We start from the raw sequence: 19383 nt of genomic DNA, 5'->3' as shown, positions 1-19383 counted from the left end.
GGCCACAGCCATGGCTTATGGAGTTTTCCAGGCTAGAGGTTGAATAGGAGCTGTAGGTGCCAGGCTACTCCACAGCCAGAGTAACGCAGGATCCAAGCTGCATTTGTGACCCACACCACAGCTCACGGCAATGCCAGATCCTTAACCCACTGAGTAAGGCCAGGAATCAAACCCACGTCCTCATGGATACTAGCTGGGTTCTTAATCCACTGAGCCAAGATGGGAACTCAATCTGTTATTTCAAATTCTCCTCTTTCGTCTACCATGTTCCTGTTGTTTTTGCCTGCTCTATTTACCATCTTTTCGGTTACTTACCTAATATTTTTCTTCAAATAGACAATACTGTGTGCATAAACAGATTGATTTGTAAATGAAACTTTATAACACTACGGGATGTGGAAAATCAGCATCAGATGCCATAGATAGAAAGCCGTCACATAAGTAAATACAATTTAAAGAAGGCCAAGTATCGAATTCTCAGCAGACACCACTGCTGGCTCAGGGTTTTCAGGCTGCAGCCTGCTTACTCTTGAAGAAAATGAGTAGTTAGCAAGTGTCAGAGAGAGGGCTGAAAGACATGCTTGCCCAAACTGAGATGCTTCTCCCTGATTTAAACAAAGACTAAAAAGAGCATTATTTTCTTGTTTCTGATTTGATGTTATTTAATCCTGGGTCCAAGTTCATCTAGAATCATTGCTCCCACTACAAATAGCACATGCCCTTCTCTGGAAATCTGCACCGGGCAGTGTTGACTCCTGAATCAACAGGTGGCATTGATTGATGTTATTAACCATTAATCTATGCAGGAAGCCTATACAGGAAGGATACCTTCCTGGAGGAGGGGATATTTGAAGGGGGTCTTGGAGGATGGAGCAGGAGCTTGCTTGGTGGAGGATAAGCAAGATGACAGTCCAGGCAGAGCAAACAGCAGGAGCCCTGGTAGCCCATATGGCACCTTTGTGCAAACGATAAAAAGATGCCTCTTCCTCAAGACATTTGACTGCCATCTGCCAGAACGTTTTGGTATAAATCTGGGATGTCTGCAACATCAATGTGGTACCCTTGTGCTGTGCCCAACTTGCACAACTGTACTCGGCAGCCCTGGAGCACCATGGGCAAAGGCACAGAGGCTGAGAGAGCTTTTGGTGGGTCCAAGAGAAGCCAATTAGGGTGGGAGGAGTAGCTTGGTGGTTGTGTGGGCAGATGTCAGGGATGGGAAAGGAATGCTGAATGTGGTAGAAGAGAAAGCCGGAAAGAAAAGTGGGGCCTCATGACCTGCCCCTGCCCCCCAACTCTGTGGTTTTGCTGAGCTGCAAAGCTGAAGTACCACCTCACATAGAAGATCTTACCCTCTGGCACATGCATTTTCCCTCTTCCTCCCATCCTAGTTCGCCCACCTTCCACCCTTCAATGTGACCAGAACCTTATGTTAGAGGACTGGCTGTCTTGTCTTGGACAAGAAGATAGAATTCCTGGGTATGAATCAGGAAATATGGATGCTAACTCTGCTCTGCTATTCGAAGCTGCCAAGTGTTGGGCAGATCACTTCTATTCCCAGGGACTTAGTCTTCCCATCTGTAAAATGACAGCTCAGATGTCCATCCAGCCCCGAGATTCTGATGCTGGGATTCTAAAATTCCATGATTCTCCAAGATTCCATAATTCATCTCTAAGCTCACACCATTCTTTTATTCCAAGGTCAAGCTGCAAAAATTCCTATCCTCAGTTCCTAAGATGTGGGGATGAAGCTCTAAAATTCTACTAGAGTGGAATCATATGAGCCATGCAAACCCAACTTTCATATTCCTTCAATGCTAAGACCTCACTGACAGCAAGATGCATCATGCTTTATGATCCAAGAAAGGAAAAGAGAACTACTCTCCATTCAGATAGAACACAGCTGCTTTCTGATCACTCGGAATTTTTATTTCATACTTACTGAAAGAACTATTTTAAACTTATTTAGGCCTAAGCTTTTCAGTGAATCAATCTTATGACCCTTATAAAAGGAAAACACAATAGAAATCCATCAATTAAGTAATTCCTTAAATTTCTTTCTTTTTCTTTTTCTCTTACTTTATTTTTTCCTTCCTTCCTTCTTTCTTTTTCCTTTTCAGGACCACACCTACAACATATGGAAGTTCCCAGGTTAGGGGTCAAATTGGAACTGCAGCTGCCAGCCTACACCACAGCCACAGCAACACAGGATCTGAGCTGTGTCTGCGACCAACACCACAGCCTTCAGCCAGATCCTTAATGCAATAAGTGAGGCCAGGAATCCAACCCTCATCCTCACGGATACCAGTCAGGTTCGTAACCTAATGTGCCACAATGGGAACTTCGATTGATTGATTGATTTTGAGTCCTTAAATTTCTTTGCTTTCATAGTCTAGATCTTCTAAATTTCTTTCAACTCAAAGCTGTAGACCTCCGTATTTTCTCACAGGTGTTATATGGAAAAATGTGCCTATTAGTGTTGCTGAAACAAAATATGTACACTTGGCAAAACCAACTGACAAAATCTGGAAGAAAATAACGAAGTAATTGTTTCACAATCATTTGTTTTACCAATGTGTTTATTTAACTTTTGCTACTGAATTTTTGAATAAACAAAACATGTATTAAAAAAACAGAGAACAAAGAAAAATTACAAGCCGAAATAACTTACAAAGATAAAAAGAAACAAGAGAAAGCAAAGAGCATCTAAAGAGGCCAGGAGTGAGTGTAACATCAGGGTCATAAACGTATTGTTCCTTCCATGAGTCCTAGTTCCAATGAAGTGTGAGCAGCTCACTACCTGGAACAGAATCTCAGAGCTGAAACCTAAGTCACATTTTTTGCATCGAAACAGAAACTTTGAGTTTTGACTTGACCTCATCAGGTGCTCATCAGAAGTGATGACGCATACAACGCTGGAGGATACCAGTGGGGCTGGACTTGACCGAGCGGCCACAGTGCCCATAGTTTTCTGGAGGGCTTCTCTGTGCTGGTTTCGATTCTGCATGAGTTTGGCTGTGAACGCTCACTTCAGGAGGCAATGCCTGGGTGAGCTGGGACGTCTCCATCCTTCAACACTACATCCCGGCTCCTGAGTCTTTGAGTCTCGAGCCTTTGGGAAAACAAAGCACATTGGTTATGTAACATCATTGCCCATCCACAGGGACCACAGGCAGCCCACAGCCTTTTGGGCCTTAGGACATAGACACAGCCATGTGTGTGCAAGGGACAGGATGAAGGAGGGACCATCCTAAGCGTGATCCCTTTCATGCCAGTGCTACATGCGGATGGACACGTGGAAACTGCGTTTGGGAAAAGGGCCTGGGGCTGGGGTACCCTGAGGAGGTTCTAGAGAGATGAGCATCTTCTCTTTTTTTTTTTTTTGAAATGTAGTTGATTTACAATGTTGTGTTAATTCTGCTTTATAGCAAAGTGATTCAGTTTATATATATATATATATATATATATATATATATATATATATATATACACACAACACATTCTTTTTCTTTATATATTTTTGCTTTTTAGGGCCGCACCTGCAACACATGAAGGTTCCCAGCCTAGAGGTTGAATTGGAGCTACAGCTGCCGGCCTACACCACAGCTCATGCAACGCTGGATCCTTAAGCCACTGAGCAGGGCCAGGGATCAAACCCACATCCTCATGGATACTGGTTGGATTTATTTCTGCAGTGCCACAACAGGAACGCCCTACATTCTTTTTAAATATTCTTTTCATTATGGTTTATCATAGGGTATTGAATACAGATCCCTGTTCTATACCGTAGGACCTTGTTGTGGGGTGAGCATCTTTCTAGAACCATGTTGCCATGACAGCCAGTCATTTGGATCAGGGTATTTTTGTGAAGCCTTGGTACCCAGCTAGGAAGGGTAACCCCACATCCTCTCCCACAGGGAGAGAACCTGCCCATCTATCCTAGCTTCCTGCCCACTGCTGGGGCACCTCCTTCCCCCGCTGTACTGCATTTGCCTCTCAGCTCCGACATGCACTAGCTGTTGCTGTTGGTCAAGTCCAATTACCCGATGGAGCCTCTGTTTCCTCATCTGTAAAATGGGAGTAAGGGTAATAAACCTTAGAGGTTGTTGGAAGGAGTAAATGATTAGCTTAAATGTAAGACTATACTTACTATAAGTAGTATAATACTTATAAGGTGCTTAGAGCACAACAAGCATCTGTATCGGCATCAACATCATCTTCTTGATCGTCAGAGCTGGAAAGGGGTTTAAATGCTTTATGCCACATTTATTCTTCCTGCTTTTGACAAATATTGACTGAGGGGCTCCCACATGCCAGGCTCTGCCTAGATGTTTAGGGGAGAAGAAAGAAGAGCCCCCTGTTCCAGTTGTTCACATACTGGAGGAGAAGACAGGAATGAGCTTGCTCCTCTGCCTTCGAAGTCACATCAATCTCCCGGCTGCCTGGTCCAGGGCCTGCCTCTTCAGGACATTGTAGGGGGGTGGTTTAGGCTTCCTCAAGGAGGGGACAGCCAGTTTGAGACCTGAAAGGGATTGCTGAGTTGGGGGGCTGGGAGGAGAGGCCTAACCTAGAAACCAGATCATTCTGGTCCCCTTCTTTAGCTCCACCACTGAGATCTGCCAGTTCTGTCTTCAGACATCTCTGAAACCCAAACATGCCCTGGGTTGACCAGCCTCCCCCACGGTATCGTGACAGTGTCCAAATTCTTCCATTCTTCCAGCCTGTCCTCTTCCACACAGCAACTAGAAGATCTTTGCAGACGGTGAAGCTTCCCTATCTCTCCATCTCTGCAAGACAAAACCCCGATTCCTTATAGCCCACACAGTCCTGCAGCCTCCAGCCCCTGCAGACCCCCGACCTACTCTGGCCCTGCCCTATATCCTGTCCATGCTGCGTTTTATGCAAGGCCCCATGACAAAGGTCCTTCCTGCCCGACCTTTACGCCTAGGGGTCCCTGTCACTGGCATATTCTTCAGTGAACACCATGGCCCTCCCTCCTTGGAGCAGGTTAATTGCCCTGTTCCCAACTCCCCAGTGCTTGCCAGAGGGGCCAGAATCCCCCGCTTGGAGGCAGGATGCTAGCCCTCCTGTTACCTGCTGACTCACAGTGCTAGAATACTATCAAACAACTGCCCCACTCAGACCTCTTCCTTTGATCTGCATTTCTCTACTGGGAAAGGAACATTATAAAACACCCAGCAGGTTTACTAGGTAGTGAGTCAGAGAAAGCCTGTAATAGGTGCACAATAAACTCTCTATAACATTTTTCTATTGTTTCCACACCAGTAACAGCTGGTTCCATGCAGGCAGGGGATTTCATTTTGTCAGTTTCAGCACTTTCTACATGACAAGCACTGCCTTGGACATATGAATGAATTAATGAATAAGCTATAAATAAATAAATACACGGCTGGCCAAGGACAAATTGCTTAATATCTGTATGTTGTCTTTTCCTTATCTGTAAGATGGGAATGATAATAGACTTCTCACAAGGCTATTAAAGTTCGAAATGGGTAAATATAAAAAAAGTGTTTAGAGGAATGCCTAAATAGTATGCAAATACGTAGGTAATTGTATACATAATACATATTATACATATAATATATATTTGCTGTTATGGTAGTAACTATGACAGTAATTTCTTTTAAATAGGTAGCATATACATATAGTAAAAAAGAAAAAAAAATTAGGAGTCCCCGCAGTGGGTTAAGGATCTGGCATTGCCTCAGCTGTGGTGTAGGCTGCAGCTGCAGCTTGGATTTGATCCCTTGCCTGGGAACTTCCATATGCCATGGATGCGGGAAAAAAAAAAAAAAAAAAAAGTTCACAGTGAATGGTAAGCCTACACATCCTTTTCTCCTCTTCCTTCAGGTATTCAGTACATATGCATATGATGCCTAGATGGGTCTATTATCTTCCCCATTTTACAGGTGGAGAAACAGTCATGGAGAGGTTCCACTAGCTGAAATCTACCAGCCTGGAGTTTTATTTTATTCTTGTCTACCAGAGTTTCTTAACCTCCCACTATTGACATTTTAGGCTGGATGGTTCTTTGTTGGGGAGGGGAGGGGTGTCCCGTTCAACGCAGGATATTTAGCCGCATCATAGTCCTCTACCCGCTAGATTCCAGTAGAAACGCACCCCAACCTCCCAGTTGTTATAACCACAAAGGTCTTCATACATTGACAAATGTCTCCCTGGGAGGGGGGCGGTCTGCAAGACAAACTCACACCCTCCTAGAGAACCACCGATGTATAGAAATGAATGTGATAGCTCCTCCTTCTTTTCTCTTAGTTTTACACCAACAGTAGTATAAAAACACTCTGCTCTAGTTTTCTTCTACACCACTTCTTGGCCATTCCACTCCCCTGCTTATAGGCAGAAGGGAACTTCTCTTAAACAGAACCGTCGCGCGAGGAGAAGTGGTGAGCTGCCCGTCCTGGGAGGAAGCCAGCACGCAGACCAGGCTTTCCGGGTGGGCCATCAGCTCCCAGGGACGCCCCGCCCCACCGCGAGGTCTGGAGGCGGGACAGAGGTGGGGGGAGGTGGCCGTGGGCGGGGCGGCGTCTAGGGCCCGCTCCCGCGTGACGTCACTGCGCCGCGGCCCCGCCCCCGGCGCGGGTACCTCCCCCTCCCCCGGCCGGGGTGGCTGGCGAGCCGGGAGTCGCTGGGCGCGCGGGGCTCCCTCTGCGCGTCTCGCACGGTAGGTGGCCCTGGGGCGGCGCGGCGGACCTGGGCTGCAGCCGCCGGTAGGAGGCTGCCTGCGGGTCGGCCTCGGGCGCTACGGAGCCCTCGGTCCTCGTGGCTTCCTCACGGGCCCGGCGCGGCTGCTTGGGCTCCGGGTCTGGGTGCTGGGAGGGAGGCAGTGCGGGCGGGCGGTTCGCGGATCCGCACCGCCCGACTCTCAGAGCGCTAGAGGCGGAGACCCGGCCCCTGGGACAGCGATTCCCGCTTCGGACCCTGCGCCCGGTAGGTGCTTAGCGTCTCTGTGTGTGAGTTGGTGGGGAGGCGACGTGTATTCCCTGTCGGAGCCCCTGACCCCTCCCCGGCGCGCGGGGACCCCCACACGGGCGCCGGGGCGCGCGGGGGCGCGTGGAAGTTAACTTGCAGCTGTAGTGGAGTTGAGGCGTGTTTAAAGTTGGAGGGGTTGGGGGTCAGAAATGGCTGCCTGGGGAGGGGTGCTCCGAGAGCGTGGGATCCGGGCAGCCCTGGAGAACTTGGGGGGTCACCCTCAAGGAGAGGGTCGGGATTTGACCAGAGGATCCCACCGCGCAGTTACCTCTCCCTTCTCAGTGTGAGCTGAATGGGAGCTGCCTCTGTAAAGCTGGGACTGGGAGTGGCAGCGAGGGAAAGGGGACACGGTCACCAAGGTTGGGTACTCTTGACCTGACAAAGTCTGTTATTGTTGTGTGGGACAGAAGTCTAGGTCTGGCTTTTCACTCAAAGGCCCATCCCCTTGGGAGGAAGGGTGGGAACCATCTGGTTGAGTGCAGTAGTTAGAAGGGCCTATCACCTTGCCTCCTTCCCCTTTTACAGATGGAGAAACTGAGGCATAGAGAGGTCAGGCCCAGGGCCATCAGTCCCACAGCTAGGATGTGACAGAGCTGAAACGCACTCTCAGGGCCCTGACTTCATGGCTCTGGTAGAGATGTTGGAAAGGGAGGCTGGTAAACTCCTACATACCCTTCAGAAGCCTCCTTGGGCAGCACCTCCTCCTGGAAGCCCTCTCTGGCACTCCCCAGGCATTGTAGGGTGCTTCCTGTTTTGAATCCCACAGAGATCATTGGCCTTTTTCCTCACTTATTCACCTCTTCATAGGTCTGTCTCCCATTCTGGCTGTGGACACCTCTCCTCATAACCCATCTCTTATCCCCTCATACCACTCAATGGTGGCTCAATGGTTAGGCCAGGCTTCTGGGTTTGGGCAAATCTCCATGTGACTCATTCTGGTTTAGCAGTGATGTGACCTTCGAGTCATTCCCCTTCACTCAGCCTCAGTTTCCATGACTATAAAATCGGGTCATTTATGAGCCATTTTTAACCCACTGAATCCCAGTACTATTATTTGCTTAATATATAGGTTTATATCACCTTTTTCCTTTAAGTCTCATGTACTTTTTTATATTAGAACTCACATGCCACCTAATTCACTCTTTTAAAGTATTCAACTTAGTGGCTTTTATGGTATTCAGAGTTGTGTAACCATCACCACTGTCTAATTCTAGAACGTATTCATCCCCCGAAAATAAACTGGGGTCTATAACCGGTCACTCCCAATCCCTTCTCCCTTCAGCCCCTGGCAACCACTAATCTACTTTCTGTCTCTATGGATTTGCCTATTCTGGACATTTCCTATAAATGGAATCATGCACTATGGCTTTTTGTGATTAGTACTCTTCATCAGAATGTTTCCAAGGTGCTCGCATGTGCTAGTAGGCAACAATACTTAATTAATTCTTATTTTTTTTTAGCATATGGAAGTTCCTCAGCCAGGGACTGAATCCAAGCCGCAGCTCTGACTTATGCTGGGGCTAGGGATCAAACCATTGCCTCTGCAGTGACGCAAGCTGCTGCAGTTGGATTCTTAACCCACTGCACTTCAATGGGAACTCCATTACTTTTTAGTTTTAGTAATTCGTTGCTCTTTTTTTTTTTTTGGTCTTTTTAGGGCCACACCTGTGGCATACAGAAGTTCCTAGGCTAGGGGTTGAATCGGAGCTGTAGCTGCTGGCCTATACCACAGCAGCAATGCAAGATCCGAGGCTCATCTGCGACCTATACCACAGCTCATAGCAACGCTGTATTCTTAACCCACTGAGCAGGGCCAGGGATGAAACCCGCGTCCTCATGGATACTAGTCAGGTTTGTTAACCACTGAGCCACGACGGGAACTCCAGTAATTCGTTACTTTTAATGGCTGAATAATATTCCATTGTGTGGCTAGACCACATTTTATTTATCCATTTATCAGTTGATGGACGTTTGGGTTGTTGCCACTTTAGGCTGTTATCAATAGTGCTGCTGTGAGCATTGCTGTACAAGTCTTTACAAGGCCATGTGCTTTCAGTTCTCTGGGCCTATAGCCCTAGGAGTGGAATTGTGGGGTCATCATGGTAATTCTAGGTTTCACCTTTTTTTTTTTTTTTTTTGCTTTTTAGGGCCACACCCACGACATATGAAAGTTCCCAGACTAGGCGTCAAATTGGAGCTCCAGTTGCCAGCCTATGCCACAGCCACAGCAACACCAGATCCGAGCCACCCGCTGCTATCTACACATCAGCTCTCCGCAGCCGGGGATTGAACCCGCATTCTCATGGATACGAGTTGGATTTGTTTCCCCTCCACCACAATAGGAACTCCCTAGGTTTCACCTTTTGAGAGACCGCCAACCTGTTTTCCAAAGCAGCCACGCCATTTACACTCCTAGCAGCAGCAGAGGAGGGGTTGGGTCATCTCAAGTAAATTTAGTCCTTAGCAGTTGTCATTTTTGAAATCACTGGCTTTGATGTGCTAGTTGTAAATTATTGTCTAACACACATGAAATTAAGCTCCTTGTTAGCAGAGTAACAGGGACCGCCTCTGGGACCATCAGTTAGGGAAACAGATCAAGACTGTAGAGCACTTGGTGGAGGTCCCTGTGCCCTGTGTACCTCCAGTAACTGTGACAAATATTTACTGAAGGCCTACTGCCAGGCCCTGGGAGGGACGAAGGAGGCCATAAGGAAGCCAGGGGCTCACAGTGCCCACCCCAGGACCTGGCGCAGGGTCTGGTAGTGCCTGTGCCTGGGATGAAGGAAAAGAGGAAATAGCTCAGACCTTCCCACCCCAGGCCAGTGGGGAAGTGGGGGGCCAGGGTGCCCCTTGGTGGGTTTCCTAGACTGCAGCGCTAAGGGAAGGCCTGTCCCCTGGCTCCACAATGGGATCTGGTCCTGCCCGTGCTCCCCCCTGTTCCTCCATGTTCATCCTGAAGGTGACCTCCCCTGGTGGTCACTAGGCGACCTAGGCGAACTACTGCTAATTTCAAGAGATGCCCACCCCCACAACCCCTCCACCCCAGGCCTGAGACCAGCAGTCCTGAGTTAGGAACTCCCCCCCGACCCATGACACCTCAGACACACAGACCTCCCCATCCCAACCTCTCAGAACCACCCCCACACCTGGTGGAACCCCCACTTCTTTCCTTGTGTTCCTTGTCTTGGATGAGGAGAGGCTGCCTGGGATGAGCCTGGGTCAGAGGGCGGTGGCGTCACGGGAGAACATAGTTGCTTGAAGGTCATCAGTTTTTCCTGAGGTTAAAACCTGTCATCTTTTGGTTGGGGAACTTCAGTCAGTATTGGGCTGTGCATTCCAGGGGCCCCACTACCTGCCTTGGCCCACTCGGGCTGCTGCTCTTTGGGAGGACCAGGGACACCAGGCCTCCTGGTGGCCTTGTCCTCCTCCTTTTATTCATTCGTGTATGCTTTCTCCTTCCTGCCCATTTCAAATCCTGAATTCCTGTGCAGGAAGAGGGCAGTCTGGGGAAATGGAAACAGAGTTGAGGAGACTAGGTAAGGGGCTGCCGCTCCCTGGGCCTCAGTGTACCCGACTGGGGAATGGGCGAGGGCTGAGTCGGAACTCAGATGCAGCCATCACCTTGGGATCTGTAAAGCTGTCAGATGCCTTATCGACCTGACTTTGTGGATCAGTCTGTAGCAAGAGTGTCAGGTCAGGGAGTTCCCACTGTGGTGCAGAGGGATTGGCAGCATCTTGGGAGTGCTGGGACCTGGGTTCAATCCCCGGCCCGGCACAGTGGGTTAAGGATCCGGTGTTGCCGCAGCTGCAGCTTAGGTCACAACTGTGGCTCAGATCTGATCCTTGGCCCAGGAACTCCATATGCCATGGGGCGGCCAAAAAGAAAAAAAGAAAAAAGAAAAAAAAAGAATGGCAGGTCAGAAGTGGCCAGAATTGGTGACTTGCTCGCCTGGGTGTGGCCTCCGTGGCTTTGATTTGCCATGTGGCGGCGTGGAAGCTTGTCTGGGTAGCAGGCTCCTGGCCTCCACACTTGTCCCCTATTGCTATGGCCTGCAAAGCCCCTTGCTCTCTGCACACACACCTGCCCTGTCTGAGGCTGCCCCAGAGAAGGTCCTGGATGCCTGCCCCTTCCTGGATCTCTCTCACCCCAGCTGCCTCCGCCTGAGGAGGATTTGCAGGAATGATTCATTCAGAGCAGCTGAGAGCTGGGTCAGGCCCGAGAAATTGCAGGGGAGGCCCACAGAGGGCACTGCCCATGTGCCCTGGGAAGCGTCTGTGGCTGCCGCCTGGGAGGAGCTGCCTGTTATCCTGCTGCTAAGAGGGCGGGCATTGAGGGGTGAGCCACAGGCGGCCGGCCTGGTTGCCCAGTGAGTTCTTGCCTCAACCAGATATTTGACCCAGGCAGCTCTAGCCAGAGGCAAGCAGGTGGCCAGAAAGTGGGCTGGGTGATTGCAGCCTCCAGGGCCAGGGTCTGTGTTAGAATCCAGCCTCTCTACTTAGAGGCAACATATCGGCGTTCACTGGCTGCCTTCCCGAAGCATCAGTTTTCTCCTCTGACTAACAGAGGCCCAAATAGGACCTACCTCCTGCAGTTGTTGGACAGGAGGCGTCAGGGGTAAAGTACCTGCCCTGCTACCAGGCAAGATGAGAGGCCCCAGGGTCAGTTAAGCCCTTTGGACACACTTGAAGGTGTCCCTTTGTGAGCCTCAGCTTCCTCATCTGTCCAGAGGCAGTAATTATAATGTCAGCAGGGCTTGCTGGGTGCCAGGCAATGTTCTAAGTACTTTCTGTACTTGAACTCATTTAATTTTCCCAGCAGCCCTGTGAGATGTACCCAGAGAGGCACAGAGGGGTGAAGCAATTTGCACAAGGTCACCCAGCTGGGAAGTGGGAGAGACAGGGTTTGAATCCAGAGTCTACATGCTTAATGACTGTCTGACCCCCTTCTCGATACCCTGTCTTAATGCCAAGTACATAGAAAACACTCAGAAAATGTCAATTGCTGTTATTATGTTATTATAGAAGTATTCTTTTATTATATCAAAATTATTATGTTACTAATAATTGCTCATCCCTTTCCTTGTCCCTTTTGTCCACACTCCTTCCTGAGTAGACAGAACAACAGGGCTCTTGGCTTATGACATCTAGATTCCTGTCGTCCCCCCCATATTCCCTGCTCCCCACCACTCTCCTGAGCAGTTGGGGGTGGGCAAGAGCTTGGAGACAGCTGAGTCCCAGCTCTGCACCCACATTGCTGTGTGGCATTAAGCCCGGTGCTTCCCCTCTCTGAGACTCAGTTTCCCTGCCCGTGAAATGGGCATCTGGGGCTGTAACGAGCTGCCTGTCAGTGGCCTCCACCCAAGGATGGTTTTTGTTTTACTCCCATGGTGTTTTCATTTTAAAACAAGAAAACAAATAATCTTTGAGAATAATTCCAGTGTCCCTTCTTTTGTAAACTAAGGAGCTCGGACCAAACTAGAGTTGCCCGAAGCTGCCCCTTCGATGGCCTGGGCTCGCCCGGCTGCTCCCTCTGGCCTAGTGCATGCCTGCAGGGCCATGATGACACTACGGACCTGCTTGGGTGACATCTGTATAAGCAGATCCGTTGCTTTAAAAACCCATATTTTTTTTAACCACTGGTTTCCACGTTCTCCAAGAGTCCTTCCAGCCCTGCTTTTCTAGGTCATCAGAGGCTGTCTGAGGCCTCCAATACCTTTTTCTGCCATTGTGAACTCTCAAGACTTTCAAAGCAACCTGAGCTTGTCCTCACCCACCCACCCCAGGTATGGAGCGCCTGTCTCTGGGCTCCACAATCTCACCTTACCTGGTTCAGCTCCCTGGCTGACCCACAGGGAAATATGAGGGGCCAGCCAAGGTCTGTCTGCTGTGAGGACTGGCGAGTGTATGTCCCAACCTGACACCACCCCATATTCTCTCCCTGTCCTCATGGGGTCCCAGAGAAAGACACTTGTTATTGACGACTCTATTTCCAGGAAACTGAGGCTCGAGTCACTTGCCCGAGGTCACACAGGCCTGATATAACAGCACCAAGATTTGAACCCAGATCTGCCCAATTCCAGTGGCTGCCCTCAGGGGTCATCCATCCAACCCACCGCTACACATATAGCACCTCCCTCTAGTGTTTGCAGTCATTGGTGTGTCCCCCACGCCTGGCCTTGGGCTGCCTGAGTCATACTGAGCACTCAATAACTTACCCAGCAAGGACACATGGCAGGTTCTTAGCTAGATGCTGTGGGGCCGGGGGAGGGGGGGGGGTGGGGGAAAGGATTCAAGAAGCCACCAGTGGGAGTTCCTGTTGTGGCTCAGTGGTAATGAACCCAACTAGGATCCATGAGGATGTGGGTTTGATCTCTTACCTTGCTCAGTGGGTCAGGGATCCGGCATTGCCGTGAGCTGTGGTGTAGGTCACAGATGCAGCTCAGATCCCACGTTGCTGTGGCTGTGGTGTAGGCCGGAAGTTGTAGCTCCTATTCGACCTCTAGCCTGGGAACTTCCATATATATGCCTCAGGTGCAGCCCTGAAAAAAGAAAGCAAAAAAAAAAAAAAAAAGAGTAAGAAGCCACCAGGTTCCACTTTTCTTAGAGCATTCTGGCAGAGGCATCAAACAGAAAAAGAGGAAATCACATCTCTGACCTGAGGTGCCCTGCCGGGAAGTTGGGGACCACACCTCTCAAACTTGAGCACTGACAAATCCCCTGGAGCTCAAATTGCATATTCTGATTCAGCAGCTTTGGGGCTGGGCCTTTCTAACCAACTCCCAGTGCTGCTTGTCTAAAGATCACACTTGGACCAGTGACAGCCTAGATCAGAGGCCAGGAAATGACAGCCCATGAGCCTAATCCCGCCCCCTGCTTGTTTTTGTAAATAAAGTTTTATTGGAATGCAGCCATGTGCTTTTGTTGACACTTTGTCTATGGCTGTTTCCGTGCTACAAGGGCAGAGTTGAGTAGTTCCCACAGAGACCCTATGGTCCACAGAACAGAAAGTAATGATTAGCAGGCCTTTTTACAGAAAGTCTGCATCCTCAATCTATTCCTTGGGTCCTTTCAAGTAATAATATTTTGTGATTTGATGAGTGTAAGGTGGTAATAAAAATAATGATTGCAGTTAACACTTGAGTGCCTGCTGGGTACTTAGCTCTTTATGGGTAGTTCACTGTTGCATCCATTTTATAGGTGAGAAAACTGAGGCTCATAGGGCTGGGTAACTGGCCCAGAGTCTGGGGGGCCAGGAAGTGAGTGAGGCCAATTGGAGCTAGGTTGCTTCGTTCTTGTTACATCAGGCTTTCTGCACAGAAAAGGTTTTGTTTAGATTTTAACCTGTCCAGGGGTGCTCAGGTACCTTCATTTCTTTATTTGTGTGTTCTCCCAGTGTGTCAACAAATATAAATGCAGCCCACACTGGGAGTGGGGGGCCTAGCTGAGTCCCGAGAAGATGCGGGAAATGCCTAGCCCTGCACCTTCCAGTGGAGGAGGCATCGAGCCAGAGAGGGCATGCAGGCTAGTGAGTGCCTTGAGGGAAACTGGTATAGGGATGAGAGGCAGTCAGGGAAGGCTTCCTGGAGGAGGGGTACAAATTGGACCAATAGGAGTTAGCTGGGTAATAGAAGGCAGGAAAGGTTCTCTAGGGGAAGGGAACTGCAGGCATTAAACTGTGGCCTTAGAGGTTTGGTCAAGTTCATGCACAGAGTTTTTAGTATAACTAAAACATAACATTGTGTATGTTGGGTTTGGGAGGGTGTTAACATTGGCTGAGTCAAAAAAACTTGTATTTTACCCTGGAGAATGAAATAGATCTTTCCTCTCCACTTCCCCTCCACCCTCTGATGACTTCTGGGACAGTCTGCCTTAGGTGCTAACTCTCTACTCCTCTCCAGAATCCTGTTGGTTGACAAAGAGCAGACCCCTGCTGGGCTCTCCCGGGCTCTGTAGCAGGCGGTGGCCTCCAGCTGGGTGCAGAAAGAAGCTCCTTTTGCATTCACTTTTGCAGTTACTTTTTAATTAGGGCATATTTTTAATTTAAGCAAGGAGGGTTGGAGTTTCCTTTGAAAATGTTTTCACAATATTGACTCCATTTAACCAATATATCAAGTAAGTGAGGGAGTTCCCATCTTGGCACAGCGGAAACGAATCCAACTGGGAACCATGAGGTTGCAGGTTCGATCCCTGGCCCCACTCAGTGGGTTAAGGATCCGGCGTTGCTGTGGCTGTGGCGCAGGCCAGCAGCAGCCGCTCCGATTAGACCTCTAGCCTGGGAACCTCCATATGCCGTGGGTGCGGCCCTAAAAAGACAAAAGACAAAAAAATACATATATATCAAGTATGTAAGAGTAAGGGGGTTTCTGGATGTAGCCAGTATTGGAAGGTGGTCCTCAGCACGTGGGAATTTGGGGAGCCCTGTGGCAGGAGGTAGGGGGTTCCGAGGAGGCCAGATCAGCAGCAGCCTTACTCTTAATGGTCTGCTCTTTCTCTGAAGCCCCAGGAGACTGGACCAAGGGTGGGGCGGGGAATGACTCCTTTAGCCCTGATGGTGCCTGCATGGGTCCAGGTTGTCGAGACCAGGAGCCAGGAGCCAAGGTTCCTGTTCCAGTCCGCTCCTGCTCCCTGAGTCTTCTTGGTCTCTGTTTTGGTTGCTCCCTGTCTCTCTCTCTTTCCCATCCCGGGCTTGTTGATGTTTCTGCCCTGACTCTGCCTCCCCCTGACTCTCTGTCTTCCCTCATCTCTCTCTCATTCTTTCTGGTTCTGTGTCCCATCTCAGTGCTCGTCCCTGTCTGTCTGTCTGCTTTCTCCCTCCCCCACCTGCACTACTTCCCCTTCCCCTCCCCCGTGCACACGCCCTCACCCAGCTCTTCCTCGGGCTCTTTAGAACCTGCCGTGAGTGACATCCTGCCTCAGAACCATTAGAACCCTCGCAGTGCCTGGGGATTTGGCCAAGCAGCCCCACTGGAGGCGTGAGAGGCTTGGTGTGAGCCACTTTCCGGGTGGAGACAGGGAGGACAGGAGGCGAGTGGAGGCCACGCTCAGGCCAGGGCTCTGAATCCAGCCCCGCCCAAGGCTCCTTGCTCCGCCCAGCTGGCCCCAGGGCCGCAGGGGAGAAAGAGGAAGCCTGAGTTGATGCCAATGCGGGCTGGGTTTGATTTAATCTGGGGCCGGGGGCGGGGGGAGGGGGGGGGTCGGTACCCTGGCTCTGAGGAATGGGTATGTGGCCCTGCAGAATATTGCCCTCGCCCCCCCCTTTTTTTTTGGTCACCAAAGGGCCATGAGCTCTGAGGAAAGGCACCACGTGCCCACGGCTCCCCCTCCAGCACACAGTAGGCCAACAGTGTGTATTTGAGGGCTGAAAGTTTGGGGGAGGGGAGAAGCAAGATTCGAAATTGAGTCCAGCCTCTTCCTTTTGCAGATGGGGACCCCGAGGTCATGAGAGTTGGGGCAATTGCTCAGGATCATGAAAACCGGTTTGGAGCACAGAGTGGGGCGTGGACCCCCCCCCCCCATAGCTGGTGCAAACAGGAAGAGTGGGTGGGTGCACTGGCTGGCCTCTGTGGGTATCATGCGCAAACCCCCTCCTGGAAGGCGGGAGACCCAGGTTTGAGGCCACCTTCCCACCTGCTGGAGGACTCTGGGCAAGCTCTTCCCCCCTAGGAGTCCTCCTGGTTGGTCCCCAAACACCTTCCAGGTGATGACTTTGGGTCCTGAGGATTGCAGAGGGGGTTGGGTCTGTGGGGTCAGAGGTCGTTGACCTCACAGCAGGTGGACAGGGTGCTTGCTGTCAGCAGGGGCTGTGGCTGCCCTGACCTTGGGGACCTCAGTCCTCTGGTTATATGTTGCCTGGTCTATCTTGGGTCCCACGGATGCTAGTGTATCACAAAGCCTTCTGCAGATTCGCTGGGGAAACCTAGACGAGGCAGCCTTCAGCCTCAGAAGCCTTCGCAGCTCCTAGTTGCCTGCAGAAGAAGGAGGGGCCTTCTGGGCTGAGATTTGCCCCTCCCGCCTCTGCTGCCTCCCCTTCCCTGGTGAGAGAGTTCATGGTAGTGCAGGGCCTTTGAACTGGCTGCAGCACCCCCCTTGAGGGCTTGTTCTACACAGCTGACTGCACCCCACCCCTGGAATCCCCAATCCAGCAGCTGAAAGGGGCCTGAGTATTTGCATTTCTCAGAGGTTCCCAGGTGCCGCCCATGCAGCCAGTCCGGAAACCCACTTTGAGAACCACCTTCATAGAGGTGACATATACTCAAAAACCAGGCAGCGTAGGCTTGAGACCCTGCTTCACCATGTACCTGCTCTGAGCTCTCAGGCAAGGACTTTACCTCTCTGTGCCTTAGCTTCCTCATCTGTACAATGGAATATTAACAGCACCAGTCTCATAGATTAGTTGTGAGGATTAAATGAGCTAACACTCATAACATGCCTAGAACAGTGCCTGGGCACGGAGTAAGCACCATATGTGTGTTTGCTGTTACTACAATTACTGCTGTTATTTTTATTTTTTTATTTTTTATTTTTTTGCTTTTTAGGCCCACACCTGTGGCTTATGGAGGTTCCCAGGCTAGGGGTCAAATTGGAGCTACAGCTGCCGGCCTACACCACAGCCACAACAACACAGAATCTGAGTCATGTCTGCGACCTATACCACAGCTCATGGCAACACCAGATCCTTAACCCATTGAGCGAGGCCATGGATCGAACCAGAAACCTCATGGTTCCTAGTCAGATTCGTTTCCTCTGTGCTACGACAGGAACTCCACTGCTGTTATTTTTATTACCATTATTATTTCCCTCCACCTGCACCCCCACCCCCAGGCTGCTCTGTTTCTGGGGAATCCTTTGCTGGTCTAATTCCCAGCAGACATTCACACGTCCAGATCTCTCTGTTCAAGCTCTTCCCTCTACCGGGGTGCCTCCCCTCCCCTGCACCTGTTAAAATGCTGCCCATCCTTTTAGACTCAGCTCAGATTGCTGCATTGAGCCTCGCCGTGCTCCCACTCTGCCCCAGGCAGAATCCATAGCCCTTTCCTCTGCCTTCCCTGATCACATGACTTATTTAGTCCCCTAATGCAGCTCTTCTGTCATCCTGCCCATCATCCATTTCCTTGGATGTCTGCCTCCCATGCTGCCCCATAAGCTCCTTCAGATCTGACTTCTTCAGGCTTTGAAGGCACAGTGAAGGTCCCCTGGGAATTTTACCAACGTACAGCCTTGGTGGATTTCAAGGAGGCCAGCCTCAGTGGCAGCTTCTGGGCTGCAGGGTGGAGCCCCACTGCGGATGCGGGATTTCCCAATTCAGTAAGAGTGTCAGCTCGGCATCCAAAAGTCCCAGGGTCATTTCTGAGTTTTACCATTTAGCTCTGTGCAGCCTTTGGGTAATTTTCTTAATTACTTGTACCCTTCTTATCTTCATTTTGAAGTGATATTGTCATCACGTCGGTAGATTTTTGTGTGAATTCAGTGGGGGCTCATGCAGCAAATATTGAGCATCTTCTGTTTGCCAGACTCCATGCTAGACCCCAGGGAGCCAGCAGTGAGCAAGCCAGACCATCCCTGCCCTTGGGCAGCTGACGTTTTAGGGGAAAAAAAGATGGACACAAAGGGAGATGTACGAGGGTTCTCCAGAGAAACAGAACCAATGGACATACACTGATGGGTGGATGGATGGATGGATGGATGGATGGATTTGAAGCCAAATTCTGTTATTGCAGAAATTTGGCTCACCCCGTTGCGGGAGCTGAGAAGCCATGACCTGCCATCTGCAAGCTGGGGAACCAGGAAAGCAGCTGATGTAATTCATTCAGTCTGAGTCCGGAGGCCTGAGGACCAGGTGCACCTGTGTGGGAGGGTGGGTGAAAATGGCTGTCCCGGCTTGAGCAGGAAAAAAAAAAAAAAAAAAAGCAAATTCATCCTTCACCTTTGTGTCCTATTTGGGTCCTCCGTGGATTGGATAGTGCCCACCCACGCTGCCCAGGGCCCTCTTCATTACTCAGACTAACAATTCAGATCCTCATCCCTCCCAGACTCACCCAGAAGGTGCGACCAGCTATCTGGGCACCCCTTAGCCCAGTCAGGTGGACACAGACACTTAACCATGGCAGGAGAGGTACAGAAATCAGGGTGCCATCGTTCCAGGAGGACATGCTGAGAAGGAGATGGTCTATGAGAAGAACTCTGGGCACAGTCTTGTAATGAGAGGCCCTCAGCAATTGGTGACTATGATTGTTACTGTTATCAGAGGAGGTGAGAGGGGAAGGGAGGTGTTGTAGGAAGAAGGTATCGTGTCCGGAATAGTACAGAGACAAGAAGGCATTTGGTCTCACAGTCATGATATCCGTAGCCAGTGTTTGCTGATGCCCTGGTGTGTAC

At 50.2% G+C, this 19383-nt stretch overlaps 1 protein-coding gene across 5 annotated transcripts in view; it reads left to right on the top strand.

Annotated features, from left to right (window-relative positions):
• The first annotated feature begins 6609 nt into the window (after nt 1-6609).
• The window catches only part of TPST2 (tyrosylprotein sulfotransferase 2), a 65002-nt gene continuing 52228 nt past the window's right edge, over nt 6610-19383 (top strand). For 2 of the 5 annotated variants that reach the window (XM_047760342.1, XM_047760341.1), the window contains exon 1: nt 6710-6966. The gene's annotated coding sequence lies outside the window, so the exon portion shown is untranslated. The other 3 variants (XM_047760344.1, XM_047760346.1, XM_047760340.1) reach the window with 3 other exon arrangements.

Source organism: Phacochoerus africanus, chromosome 15 (assembly GCF_016906955.1).
Source record: "Phacochoerus africanus isolate WHEZ1 chromosome 15, ROS_Pafr_v1, whole genome shotgun sequence".
Taxonomy (NCBI): domain Eukaryota; kingdom Metazoa; phylum Chordata; class Mammalia; order Artiodactyla; family Suidae; genus Phacochoerus; species Phacochoerus africanus.
The sequence above is the reverse complement of the archived record's forward strand: the minus strand, read 5'-3'. Positions and strand labels throughout refer to the sequence as shown.